The sequence below is a fragment of the Dermacentor albipictus genome, chromosome 9 (genome assembly GCF_038994185.2).
Source record: "Dermacentor albipictus isolate Rhodes 1998 colony chromosome 9, USDA_Dalb.pri_finalv2, whole genome shotgun sequence".
Taxonomy (NCBI): domain Eukaryota; kingdom Metazoa; phylum Arthropoda; class Arachnida; order Ixodida; family Ixodidae; genus Dermacentor; species Dermacentor albipictus.
This window is the reverse complement of record NC_091829.1, coordinates 117,915,177-117,928,784: the sequence shown is the minus strand read 5'-3', so window position 1 is coordinate 117,928,784 and position 13,608 is coordinate 117,915,177.

The following is a 13,608-nucleotide window of genomic DNA, read 5'->3' as shown; positions in this document are numbered from 1 at the left end:
GCTTTGTCAAGGACTTTTCACGCATCGCGGAGCTGCTAACACATCTAACCAAATGTGATGTCGCGTTGAAGTGGGAAACGCCGCAGGCCAACGCATTTCAAGAACTCATACGACGCATGCAGTCGCCGCCCGTTCTTGCACACTTCGACGAGGACGCCGAGACCCAAATCCACACCGACGCCAGTAGCCTAGGCCTCGGTACCGTACTAGTCCAGAGAAAAGATGGTCATGAACACGTGGTAGCATACGCTAGATGGTCGTTGTCAAAAGCGGAAGGCAACTATTCTACGACCGAAAAGGAATGCCTTACCATCGTTTGGGCTACAGCGAAATTTCGCCCTTACCTATATGGCAGGTCACTGAAAGTCGTCCGCGACCTTCACGCCTTGTGTTGGCTAGCGAAATTAAAGGATCCCTCAGGACGGCTGGCGCGGTGGAGCCTAAGGCTGCAAGAGTATAATATCGCTGTAACCTATAAGTCTGGACGAAAACACTCTGATGCCGATTGCCTATCACGCGCCCCCATTGACTCGCCGCCGCAAGTTGGCGAAGATGAGGATGCCTTCATTGGCATTTTAGGCGCCGAAGACTTCGCTGAACAGCAGCGAGCAGACCCGGAGTTGAAAAACCTCGTCGAGTATTTGGAAGGGCACACCGACGTTGTCCCTAGGGCATTTAATCGAGGATTATCTTCATTCTCGCTTCAAAACAACCTACTCGTAAAGCAGAACTTCTCACCAGTGCGCGCCAACTACCTTCTTGTTCTCCCGTCAGTACTGCGTCCACAAGTATTGCATGCCCTGCATTCGCACTCTCCGAACCGGAGGGGATGGGGCGACAACAAACCCACCCCGCGTGCGTTTATTGAGGGTTCGACTGCTGACCGGCGATAAGGTCCCCGCCTGATCGACCGTGAACCATAGACATGAGACGGGAGGCGACGTACAAACACAGACATTCAATTTAATAAAATAAGATCATGTCCGAGACATAATGGAAAAAAAAACATGCGAAGTACCAGTAGTGGGTCCTAGCTCACGGAAGGCGTGCAGGTAACACAACACACGCCCTGACGCCACTCGCGCGACACTAAGCCCACCACGTGGGAACTCATACACTCGCGAAATAACAAACAAAATACGCGTCACAAATGAAAAATACACGTGACAATAAACGCGGCAAACACTACACTAACAGAACATACAATAATTAACACGCGATGGATAAATAAATGAAAGATGAAACGCGAATAAAAAAAAAGAGTCAGGCGGAAAGTTCTGAGAGCGGGCTGGAACACGAGGTTTATCTGGGGCGTGCTTGCCGAGATTCCGATCTGAAGAGCGTCGGGCTGCTGGTACCTCGCTGCCGAAGCTCCTGACGGACTTGCACCGTCTGTCGGTCGAACGGCGAAGACTTCGGCCTGGAGGTTTCAGCCTGCCGACCACATCTTCAGCTGTCTCCCGGTGCACGACCACGCTGCTTAGTCTTCCCTCTGACGGCTCGCCGAGCTGCCTCGTCCCTACGTGACGCTCAGGCGACCCACGTCACCAACCGGTCGGGCGAGACGGGCACAATGGGGAGCGCTCTCCCCCCATCGCCGTGCAGGCGGCACTGTAGCTGGGCGGCAATGGCGGCTATCCCGAGAGGGACGCGGGCATGCACTCTGTGACAACAACTCATGATAAGTGCTTAGGTGTTCGCAGTTTTTTTGGCGACATTATTTTTTACTTTATATCCTTTCCAAGACACTTTAGCATTCCGAGTATCGTAGGATTACAACGCTTTCTCTAAATATTTGGGAGACGATGTCTCTTATTAATGAATCGTTTGACTTACCAAGGTTCAATAAAGAGCTTCATAATGAGCTACAATAAACTAACGATTGAGAGACAGAGTACGCATAAGGAAGAAACGAGAAACTATGCGAAGGCAGGGAGGAGTGCAGCTGGCAAACAGGCTCAAGAAAAAAGATGTGAAGCTGGGAACAGAAAGAAGACAACATGCTTTGAGAGATACCAATACGGAGAAAAGTATAGTTGTATATAGACTGTGAACTCTGCGTCGAGACGAGTGTCTGTTGAAGGAGGAGGAACGTGGAAGGGTCTATGTTCCCTGGTAATCTTCTGTGGAACCCGCAGCAAAGCAAGCTAGTATGTGGGAATAGATAATAATTCCATTAATGATTTCGAAAAGAAAGGAGGACGTCGGTACGACTACGTCTGCAGCTAGATGACGGAGAGATATAATTATTTGAACTTCAAAAGTTCTTATTAACAATAATCGTATTCCCACTTTCAGTTGAGAGCCTAGCTGATGGCCTAATGTGAGCGTTACAAATTTTTACCAAGCTCTAATAAAACAAATGCAAACAACTATGCTCTTGAACTAAGCCACTACAAGCACGTATAAGTATTCATGTCACTGTGGTGTTCCTTTGGCAGAGCGACAGTTTTTACCTGGGTCCACGACTTTGGCGTTGTTGTTATTGCGCAGTCGTTGTAATCAATAACAGTCTTCGTGTCGTTGTGGGACCACTGTCGTCACCTGTTATCTTCTCATCAATGTAGTATTATCACTGTAATCTCGTAATATGTCGCGAGCTTTCTACTCGTCACCGTCGTGCAGAGGTTAGTGTCTTGCCGTCGATGTCGAGCCATCAGTGTCCGTGTGCGGTCCTTCGCCCATCATCATCGCGCCGTCTTTTCCAGTGCCGTCGTTTATGTTGGCATTATCATCGTTGTCCTTATCCTCGTTCTCAGCGCTGTTCTCTTCCTTGCTGTCATATTTTAGTGCATGTATATTTCTGGCAGTAAGCAAAGTAAATATACGAAAGACTGGCACCAAATCTTCAGTAAAGGTTTTTAGGGAAGCGCGAAATTTCCGACGGTGGAAATGCGTTGTGTCGATATATTGATTCATTGCTAATGCATTACCGTCGGCAGTGATCGTGAGATGCATTGCGCCGCTTTTTGTGTATTGTGATGAAATTCAGGGCAATTTTTATGTCGTGTCGTTGCTGCTCTACAGTGACTCCTTTCTACGAAATTGCACTATTTGTAGATGACGTGGCTGAGACTTAAGCAGGCGCACACTTTCTTTAAAGGCGACCCAATGCACGTTCGTTTGCTTTATACGTGATACTAGTCGTTAAAAATTCGCTGAAGTCTTGCTAGATTCAGCTTTGATTGCTTCAGATTTTGTTTGCTTGCCTATTTTTTGTGTAGGAATTTTACAGCAGACTATGGCAGTCAGATGTGGACAGCAGTGAGCAGGCAGTGCTGAGTGAGGGCGTTAGGGTTTATGCACCTTTGATAGGCCGCCATATCATCTCTTAGTAACCTCGCCGGATCAACTACTGTGATGCTCGCGGTCCTCCCGTGTTTTTTCAGGCGACCGATCCCCTTGTGACTTTTCTTTTTTCCGCTAGCGCTAACACTCGCAAAGCAGCGATAAGGACATCAAAGCTAAACTACCTGGCGTTATGAAACCGCATTCAAGCAGACACAGGGAGAAATAATCCAACATGGCTGAACGCTAGCTGCTGTTTTCGCCAAAGCAGCGCGAAAGCGCAAGCGAAATCAGGAAAGTTGATCCTCTATGATCAGCTCTTTACATCAATAACACTTATCCCTGGGGCTGTGACACCGTAAACCTGCGTGGCATTCTCTCCAGACGATGACTAATAGCGGCTGCTGAAGAAATGCTAAAGCCAGCTTTATTTCACGCTCACGCTCCCATGCATGTTGTTGTACCCAGTATTCTGAGCCTGCGACAATGCGCATGTATTACTTAAGGAGAAAGTTATGGATGTGAAAGCGAAGCACAATATTACTTTGAAGCATAAGTGTTCACCCTAGGCATCTTTGCAGAGCTCAGTAAGGCCTTTGGCACACTTAACCACAGAATCCGTTGTTACGTTTTGGCCGAGCAGGGCTCCGAGCCGAGACAGGAACACTACGCCGAACGAAGAACGACGTTACTTTATTCCGGCATAGCTGCTGCCGGTTGATACAACAAGCCCCTACGGCGTGGCTGCGCTGGCCTTTTAACCAGCCTCGCCTTCACAAAGGGAGAGGGAAACACAACCCTCCTCACGAGCAGAACCATGCGCGACAGCACCTTATCTCACAGAAAGGCTCGCCGAGCTTCGGCACTTGGTGTAGGCAGACGCATGCGCGTGAGCGCAACAGTTCCTCCCCATGGAAGAAGATTGGGGGGGGGGAGAAGTGGTTCCCAGAAGGTCCACACTGCAACACAAATGCACTTGCGAAAGTTTGTCGAAGTTTGACAGAAGAACACATTCGGTTTTCCCTTGAAGCAGTTGAAGCGGGCGAAGTGCCGGAAGGTGAGCCGAGGGTACGGAGCGACTCCGGCGTACTGGGCGCTGCTGATGCGTAATCAGGCGCCAGGACCTATGGTGACCCCAGACGTCACAAGACTGCTAGTAGAGGCTTCCTTGGCCAAATCGGGCGCATTGTTGAGAGATGAGCCCGTGGTGAAGTGGTTCTGGAGTATTGAGCTACTGATGGGTGGACAGATCGGGCACCGGGTTCTCAGGTGACCGCCGACGTCAGAGGGTTGCTCGAGGAGGCGTCCATGGCCAAGATCCTGGGCATAGGCAAGAAGGCAAGCCCCCACAAGCACAACAACAACCGCCGGATGCGGCCCGGCCCGACCCCGATACGCAGAGGGTTTTGGAATCTTTTTAAAAGAAACAGAACTGACGACCAGTGAGGACCCTCGACAGACCCAGGCCGGATAATGAATTCGGAATGAATGCTTTGCTGCATTACTGTCGAGTGACGCCGAGTGAGAGAAGGCCCTGCTCAGGCCATCTGCATTTGCATGCAGAGATCCTTTCTTGTGTTTAACCGTGAACGCGTACGGTTGCAAACTTAGGCTCCAACGTAGTAATCTACCGTTTTTGTTCGACATTTGTTGAAGCCATGTGAGCGGCCTATGATCTGTAATAAAAATGAATGCTGAACCTGACAAGTAACATGAGAGATCATCCACCGGATGATCACCCCTGTCACCCTTGCTGCGCGCTCTGCGGCAAAGACCACCCGACTGGTGATAAGTCCTGCCATCGCCGCTTCCAGACACCACACCTCCTACTCCAACGACGATGGGAACGCCTACGACTGGGACAACAAGGAGCTGACCAGGAGATGGGGCCATCGACTTCTGCAAATGGAGACTCAGCTCTGCCAACACCGAAGTCAACACTACAACCGCAGGCTCCCGAACGCAGCAATTCACGAGGACGCAGTCGGTCTCGTGGACGCAGCCGCTCCCGAGGTCGCAGTCAGTCACAAGGACGCAGTCACTCTCGGAGCGGACAGGATTCAACACCGCCGCAGCAGCAAGGAAACACAAGCCTTAAAACGACCACAGTCAAAGTGCAAGACGGACCCCCCAAGGTAAGCTGGGCCAGCATTGTCTCCCACACAGGTCACACCACACAACCTATAGCAACCCCAGTGAACACAGTTAGTGACGCTACCATGCACAGCTTCATGCAGGAGCTCCGATCCTTACGTGCTGAGATACAAGAACTCAAGACAGAAAACGCTAATCTCAAATCACAACTTGCCGACACACAACCCAAACATTTACCATCAAATGCAGACATCCTTCCTGTCCCTGCAATAGATTGCCCGCAAACCACCCAACAACCAACCTCGCACAAACGCAAAGCTCTCGAACCAATCTCAAAAGTAGCAACACCAGCATACACTTCAGAAGGAAATGTCAACTGTGAGGCCCTCACTGAGCTGCAACAGCGGATAGAACGCAACCTCAACGAAGCATTAGATTGTAAGCTTGCCACATTGCTCGACGCCTCTATTGCAAAAGCTCTCGAACGCGCAATGGACAACCTCCTTACGGCGAAACTAGAAACGCTACTACTGCCTAGAATTGAGCAAGCCTTTGCGGCAAGAGAACAACAGCGACAGGAAAACATGGACGACACGCGCAAAGTGCTTCAAGACATGGTCGCAACTTTGGCTCAAAATCACAATACCCGTTTGACAGAATTGGAAAACACCCTACTCCGTCCCAGAGCAGGTCCCCTAAAGAAGCCGTACTCGCGTCCCGACAAAGATGGCTGCGAGTAATCCAGAACGTGTTACCTACTGCATTTGGCAGTGGAACTGCCGGGGCTTCCGGCGAAAGCGAGCACACTTAGAGCAATACATTACCTCTCTCGCACCACATACTTCCCCCGATGTTATCGCATTACAAGAGACCGGAGAAGCGGCTAAGCTGTCGGGATATGCGGCATACACCGCAGTTTGCAATGATAACCGCAGGCCCCAAGTAACCACACTAGTTAAGCGAAACATTCTGGTTATACAGCATCACACAGGCATTGATACAGCAGCCCACATTTTTCTGGAGATCATCCCGTATGCAAGGCGCAAGCAACAGAGCCTCTTCATCCTCAATGTGTACAGCAGCCCCAGAGAACAACATAGGTTTCTACGACTTTTCACCAAAGCAGATCAAGTAGCTAGGGGAGCCCCCCTGCTCATCGTAGGGGACCTTAATGCCCCTGCGGTGGCATGGGGATACTCAATGGACCGCCGAAAGGGAAGACAACTATGGCTTGACGGACAGAATCTAGGTCTTACTCTTGTCACGGATCCAACTTCTCCCACTCGTATGGGAAACAGCGTTAGCAGAGATACTACTCCGGACTTGACATTCGCAAAACGAATTCCACAAGCAGACTGGATCAACACACAAGACAACTTGGGCAGCGACCACTATTTAATCCAAACAACAGTTCGAGTGGGCCCGCGAAAGCCTAAGGGTCGTCAACTCCACATAACGAACTGGGACGCTTTCCGGCAGGCCAGAGCCCTCACCTCTTTCTCGGGCACCCAACCCCCTTTCGAAGATTGGGCCGCATCCTTGCTGCAAGACGCGAGCAAAGCCACTAAATTGGTGCCTGAGGAAGCCAATCTGCAGGAGGCAGATAGCAAGTTACTGCATATGTGGGAAGCCCTCGCGAGTCTGCAACGCAGATACAAACGCAACAAGCTCAACCGAACGCTCAGGAAGCGTATTAGTACTCTCACCCTTCAAATCGAAGACTACGCACAACAACTTACTCGTCAAAATTGGCACAGCACATGCGACAGCATGGAGCGGCAACCAAACCTGCCCAAAACGTGGAATATCCTCCGTTGCCTCCTCGATCCGGCTAACAGCAAGAACACACAACAGCACAACTTGCAAAAAATTATTCACACCCATTCGGGCACGGACGCACAAGTTCTTCAAGAATTGATAGACCGATACATAGGACCTCAACCTACTACACCCGCTCCAGCATACACAGGCACCGATAACGACCACCTGGATGTGCCCATAGAAGCAGCAGAAGTACGTGAAGCCATCCTCGCACTCCGCCCTAACTCAGCCCCGGGACCTGATGGCATTACTAATAAAATGCTTCGCAACCTAGATGAGGATTCTATACTAGCCCTCACAGCTTATTTTAACGCATACTGGGAAACTGGAAACCTCCCCTCACAATGGAAAGAAGCCAAAATTATTATGATTCCCAAACCCGGGAAGCGCCTCCTACTCGAAAACCTCCGCCCTATCTCCCTGACTTCATGTGTCGGAAAAGTCCTCGAGCACGTCATCCTCACACGCTTACACAGGCATATGAACGACAACGACCTCTTCCCCAATACCATGATTGGCTTCCGCCCGAAACTTTCTGCTCAAGATATCATGATTCAGCTCAAGCACCAAATTATCGATGGCGACAAAACCTCCAGGCTGGACACCAGAGCCATCTTGGGGCTAGACCTAACCAAGGCCTTCGATAACGTCACGCATGAGGCCATACTGAACCAACTGGCACAACTCCAGGTTGGACATCGAACCTATAACTACGTAAAGAATTTTCTTACAGGTCGCACAGCCACCATTACCATCGGAGGGTTGCAGTCGCCAATTATTCACTTAGGCAGTAAAGGCACGCCGCAAGGATCGGTTCTATCCCCTTTTCTGTTTAACGTGGCCTTGCTCGGACTACCGCCTGCATTAGCTAGCATCCCCAATCTCAAGTATAGCCTATACGCAGACAATATCACCCTGTGGGTCACCGGGGGCAGCGACGGAGACATCCAAGACACGCTGCAGCAAGCCATCAACGAGGTCGTTGCATACGTAGAACCGCGCGGCCTGGCGTGTTCCCCACAGAAATCGGAGCTCCTTCTGTACAAGCCTAATTGGGGAGGTCGACGTCCAGACCCTCACCCACCCGAGATGGAACTCCGCGTGCACCAGCAACGCATACCTACAGTACCTAGCATTCGTATCCTTGGCGTACGCATCCAACAAAACGGCAGAAACACGGACATACTCAAGCAATTAGATAATCATGTACACCAAACCACTCGCCTCATTGCACGCATCGAAAATCGACATCACGGCATGAAGGAAAGCAACCTTATACGCCTGGTAACCGCCTACGCCTTGAGCAGGATCACCTATGTCGCCCCTTACCTTAGCCTCAATGCAACTGAGAAGTCCAAACTCAATACTATGATCAAGAGGGCCTATAAACAAGCCCTACATCTTCCCATCACCATTGAAGCGCACCGTATTAGCCAATACGAACGACTTGCCCATTCCACCACGGGCAGGCACATTCTAGGTACCCTAGGCATAACCTACACCACCCAATTCGGACCAAAAGTACCCATCCCTCCAAACATTCGTGATCAGCTAGTTATCCCGCCCATACCTCGCAATATGCACCCTGAACACAATCCGGAGCGACGTGCAGAAAGAGCTAAACAACTACAAAAGCGCTACGACCAAGCCGCTGACGTAACCTCCGTGGACGCAGCAGACTACCCCAACCAAAACGCCATGGCGGTCGTCGCAGTCGCGGGTTCGCAGTACCACCTCTGCGCGGCCGCATCAATATTCGCCACGCAAGCCGAAGTAGGAGAAGAAACGGCCATCGCTTTGGCCTACGCTGCTACCAATGCACACTGCATCGTCAGCGACTCAAAAACGGCCATTCGTAACTACGCAAGAGGACTAATAGCACCCCAAGCGCAGAAGATTCTCTCTGGGACTCCTCCCTCAAGGCAACGCCGCGTGCAGATCATCTGGGCCCCTGGTCACTCGGGTCTGGCTGGAAACGAAGCCGCACACGATGCCGCCCGAGCTCTCGCACACCGGGCGCATCATCCTTCTCCTGCGTCTTCCGATCCCGACCAGCCCTCTGTTCTGCATCGCGGTCACGCGCGGGACCGAATGGTCACGTTCGGAGAAATTCTACTGCACTACCGCAGAGAGCGGTTACGCTACCCCCCAGCACACAAAACACTGACTAAGTCTCAATCCACCACTTGGCGACTCCTTCAGACACGAACTTTTCCGAACCCCGTGCTTTACAACCGCATGTACCCCGATGCATACTCACCACTCTGCAAAGCGTGCAAAGCCCGCGCCGACCTCAATCATATTATTTGGCAATGCCCCAAAGCCTCACCCACCAACACCTCCCGCACTAACACACGCATCATTAGTACGGCCGAGCAGTGGGAGACATTGCTGCTCAGCTTGGACCCAGAGGAGCAGCTCTGGGCCGTCCGGATGGCCGAAGACGCCGCCAGAAAGCAAGAACTGGCCGCCGTCTGAGGAAGGGGGGGAATGGGGTTAGTCTCCCGACCCCCTCCACCCCTTAACCCCATCAAGGACACAATAAAGTTTTATCTCTCTCTCTCTAGAGCCCACACTAGGCACACGCATTCTTTTTCTATGGTACTGTAGGCTTGTTCGCGAGCGCTCAACTTTCGGCTCACGTACAAAATCGGATGTTCGTGTCCGTGCTCGTTTTCCTGGCTTAGTACTACACCCACCACTTTTTCGCTGGTGTCACATTGCACAAGAAAGGGCCTTGAGTAGTCCGGGCTTGCGAGGATTGGCTTTTCTGCAAGTGCAGCTTTCAAAGAAGCAAATGCAGTCTGTTTGGCTTCGTCCCATTCTACCCGAGTAGGGGCGTCTTTCTTTAGTGCGTCTGTAAGTGAGCTAGCAACCTCCGAGAAGCCCTTGATGTAGTGTTGGTACTCAGTTATCAATTCTGTCAGACCTGCAAGCTGGCTTTCGCTGAGAACCGCTCTGTTGACTGTCAAAGCAAGGATCTCATCAACAGAAAAACAAACTAGGTTGCGTGGGATATCTGGAAGTTCGGCTATTACTTCTTCCGGTTCATTTAGCAACAAGTTCACGATCTGCACTCGCTCTACGTACGGCTTCATGAGGTAACAGTGATAGATACGCACTTCCTTCTTACGACCCGGCAGTTTGATAACGTAGTTAGTGTCTGAAAGCTTTTGTTGTACCGTCCCGGGGCCTTCCCAGTGTACTTCCAACTTGTTCGCTTTCGAAGTGCGTAGCATAAGCACCTTTTGCCCTTCATTGAATTGGCGTATGCTGCTGTTTCTATCATAACGTTTTTTCGCTTTTGCCTGTGCTGCGAGCATGTTAGTCTCCACCAAAATCTGCGTATCGTACAAGCGTTGCAACAGGCTACAAACGTACTCGACCACCGTTGGATCGCTTCCCTTATCTTCCCACTTCTCACGAACTAGCTGAAGCGGTGAGCGCAATGCCCTCCCATACACGAGCTCTGCTTTTGTTTTGTTAATGCCGAGATGACCGGACCAGCCTGCCCGATGGGAAAGCTCCAGAATGTTCTCGCGGTACTTAAGAGGAACCACAAGTTGGTCAACGCTTGTACCTTTCTTTCCGTGAAACAAACGGTACATTATGCCACTCCTTTCATAGAATGAGCCGCTGCCTGTTTCTTGCTTAAAAACGCTTTCACGGCATTTTGCGAGAGTTGAATCTTTCTTTTGTTCCTCGATTAACGTGTCCTTATCAACGGAAGACAACGCCTGAAAATCGCGGCTCGTGGGGGGGATACAACTGGTTTCAAGTTCGCTTTCTTCGTCGACGGATTCCTGCGAGCCTAAACTTGGGCCGCCGTTGTTATCGGCCAGACCGAGATGATGGTCCGCAGCGCTGCGAGTGATAGCGCGTGGGAGAAGCTGCGGTTGAGTTTCAGCTTTTTTCGCCATCGACCTAGTAACAATCATAACAGGGTTCATGTCGAGCGTGACTCCAGACTTCAGCAGCTCTTTTGCCGTTCTGTTTGATAACAAATATGGACACCTTGGCAATACATCGTCAGAGACGGCTGCTTCGGTCTCAATTTCACCGAACGAACCTTTCAAAGTTACTTTGGCTACTGGTAGGCTCAACGTACTTTTTTCCAAGGCCTGCCGTAAGCACACGCAATCCCCCGTGAAATCTCCCGCCTTTACGAAGGACGAGTGCACCACGTCATACGTTGCACCTGTGTCGCGCAATACTTTACATTCCTTTCCGTTAACTTCCATGTCATGAAGGTACGGACGCAGTAGGTCTTCGTTTGGCTCGTGAACGAACTGGACCGGGGACACTCTCGGAACCCAGCATCCCGCGGCCACGTGTCCGGATTTCTGGCAGTTAAAGCAGACAATTTGTTTCGGCGCCTCAAACGACTTGTGCGGTGAATTGAAAGATTCCTTTAGTTCATTCTCATCTTTCTTCTCTGGCTTACGAAATGATCTCGGCTGTCCTGTGGAGACACCTGCTACCCATCCGTTTTTTTCCGGAATTATCAGAACGGTGTTTAGCGCAGTAGTCATCGGCATACTCCGCTGCCTTTCGTGCAGTTTTCACGTCTGACCTGTCGAGCACCCATTCCCTCAATTTGGTTGGAAGCGTGGAATAGAACTGCTCTAGGCAAAATTCCTCAAACATTTTCACCTTGTCATCAAACGCGTCGGCGCCTTTCAGCCAGTTTTCCAAAAAGCTTGCTAGCTTGTATGCAAACTCCGAGTAGCTTTCGTCTGGCTGTTTAGTTGTTTCTCTAAACTTTAACCGAAAAGCTTCAGGCGACAAGTTATACTTTGCTAACAACGCTCCTTTTACGTCCGCGTAAACCTCCGCTTCTTCGGGGCTCATCCTGGCTAAAATATTGGCGGCTTCGCCCGGTAACAAACACAGAAGTCTCTGTGGCCAGGAGGACAGCTCAAAGCCCATTCTTGTACAAGTGCGCTCAAAGTTTGTCAAAAACAACCCCAATTCACTACCGATGGAAAAAGGCTGAAGAAAACCTCTCATGTCATAGTTGACAGGACTCTGTTCTGCCTTTTTTTCCAGTGTTTGTTTTAGTTGTTCCAGTTGACACTGCTTAAGTTCCTCCTCTCTTTCTCTGGCTCGGCGTTTCTTTTGGATTTCATCCACTGCTTCAGCAATTTCATCGTCTTTGGCCTTGCAAGCTAAAATTTTGCTCACAATTTCGGGCTTCCGAATAGCTTTGCTACATTCCACACCGAGCTCTTCTGCTACGGCTAACAAATCTAGTTTTAGCAAGCTATTCAGATCCATGGCTGCCCGCAACTGTAACGAAAGTCCCCTCTAGTCGCCTTTCCTATTTCCTGCTTATGCCAAGAAATTATAACGCTCGGCGTACCAGAGTACAAGACCAAAGCCTCACCGACTGCTGCCGCAGAACCTCCGGGAATCCGCCATCTCACCACTGCCACCAGATGTTACGTTTTGGCCGAGCAGGGCTCCGAGCCGAGACAGGAACACTACGCCGAACGAAGAACGACGTTACTTTATTCCGGCATAGCTGCTGCCGGTTGATACAACAAGCCCCTACGGCGTGGCTGCGCTGGCCTTTTAACCAGCCTCGCCTTCACAAAGGGAGAGGGAAACACAACCCTCCTCACGAGCAGAACCATGAGCGACAGCACCTTATCTCACAGAAAGGCTCGCCGAGCTTCGGCACTTGGTGTAGGCAGACGCATGCGCGTGAGCGCAACACCGTGTTGCTAACATTGAAAATTATGGCCATTCGGGGGCGCGCTCTTAATCTAAAAACATTTTATTTGTCCAATTGATCTGAGTACGTTTTGGTTAACCACTGATGCTCTTCTATGATGCAACTTCCAAACACTGTAATCTCATAAGGGGTCTCCTCTTGATTAAATAAATGTCAACGATATCGTAAACAAGGTGAGCGAATTACATACCTTATTTACGCAGATAACAGCAGTATGTTTCTGTCTTGAAATGGCTATATGAAAATAACTGATACCGGGAACTGGTCCTATTGGCCCTATTAGGAGCATGGTTGTCAGAAAGTTCACTGGAAATAAATAAAAAGAAGGCCCGTGGAATTATTGTTGACCCAAAGAAGAAACTTACTTTTTCCACTGCCTCTGTTGCTTACTGGGACCCAAATATATCTTGTCAAAACATTTACGTCTTTTGGTGAGCTGCTACAATATCTAGCGACAATCACATAAGTAAACTCTGTGACACACTCTCAAGAATCGTCAACATAACAAATCGCGATAGATATAGTTTATTTACCAAAACAAAGTTGAATAGTTATGAAGCGTTCTTCTATTCTCATAAAAATTAGTGCGCATTACTCTGGGGAACATTGAGAGAACACCCAAAAAAACCTTCAGGCCAGAAAAAGAAGAAGCTTCGTGCTGTTTTAAA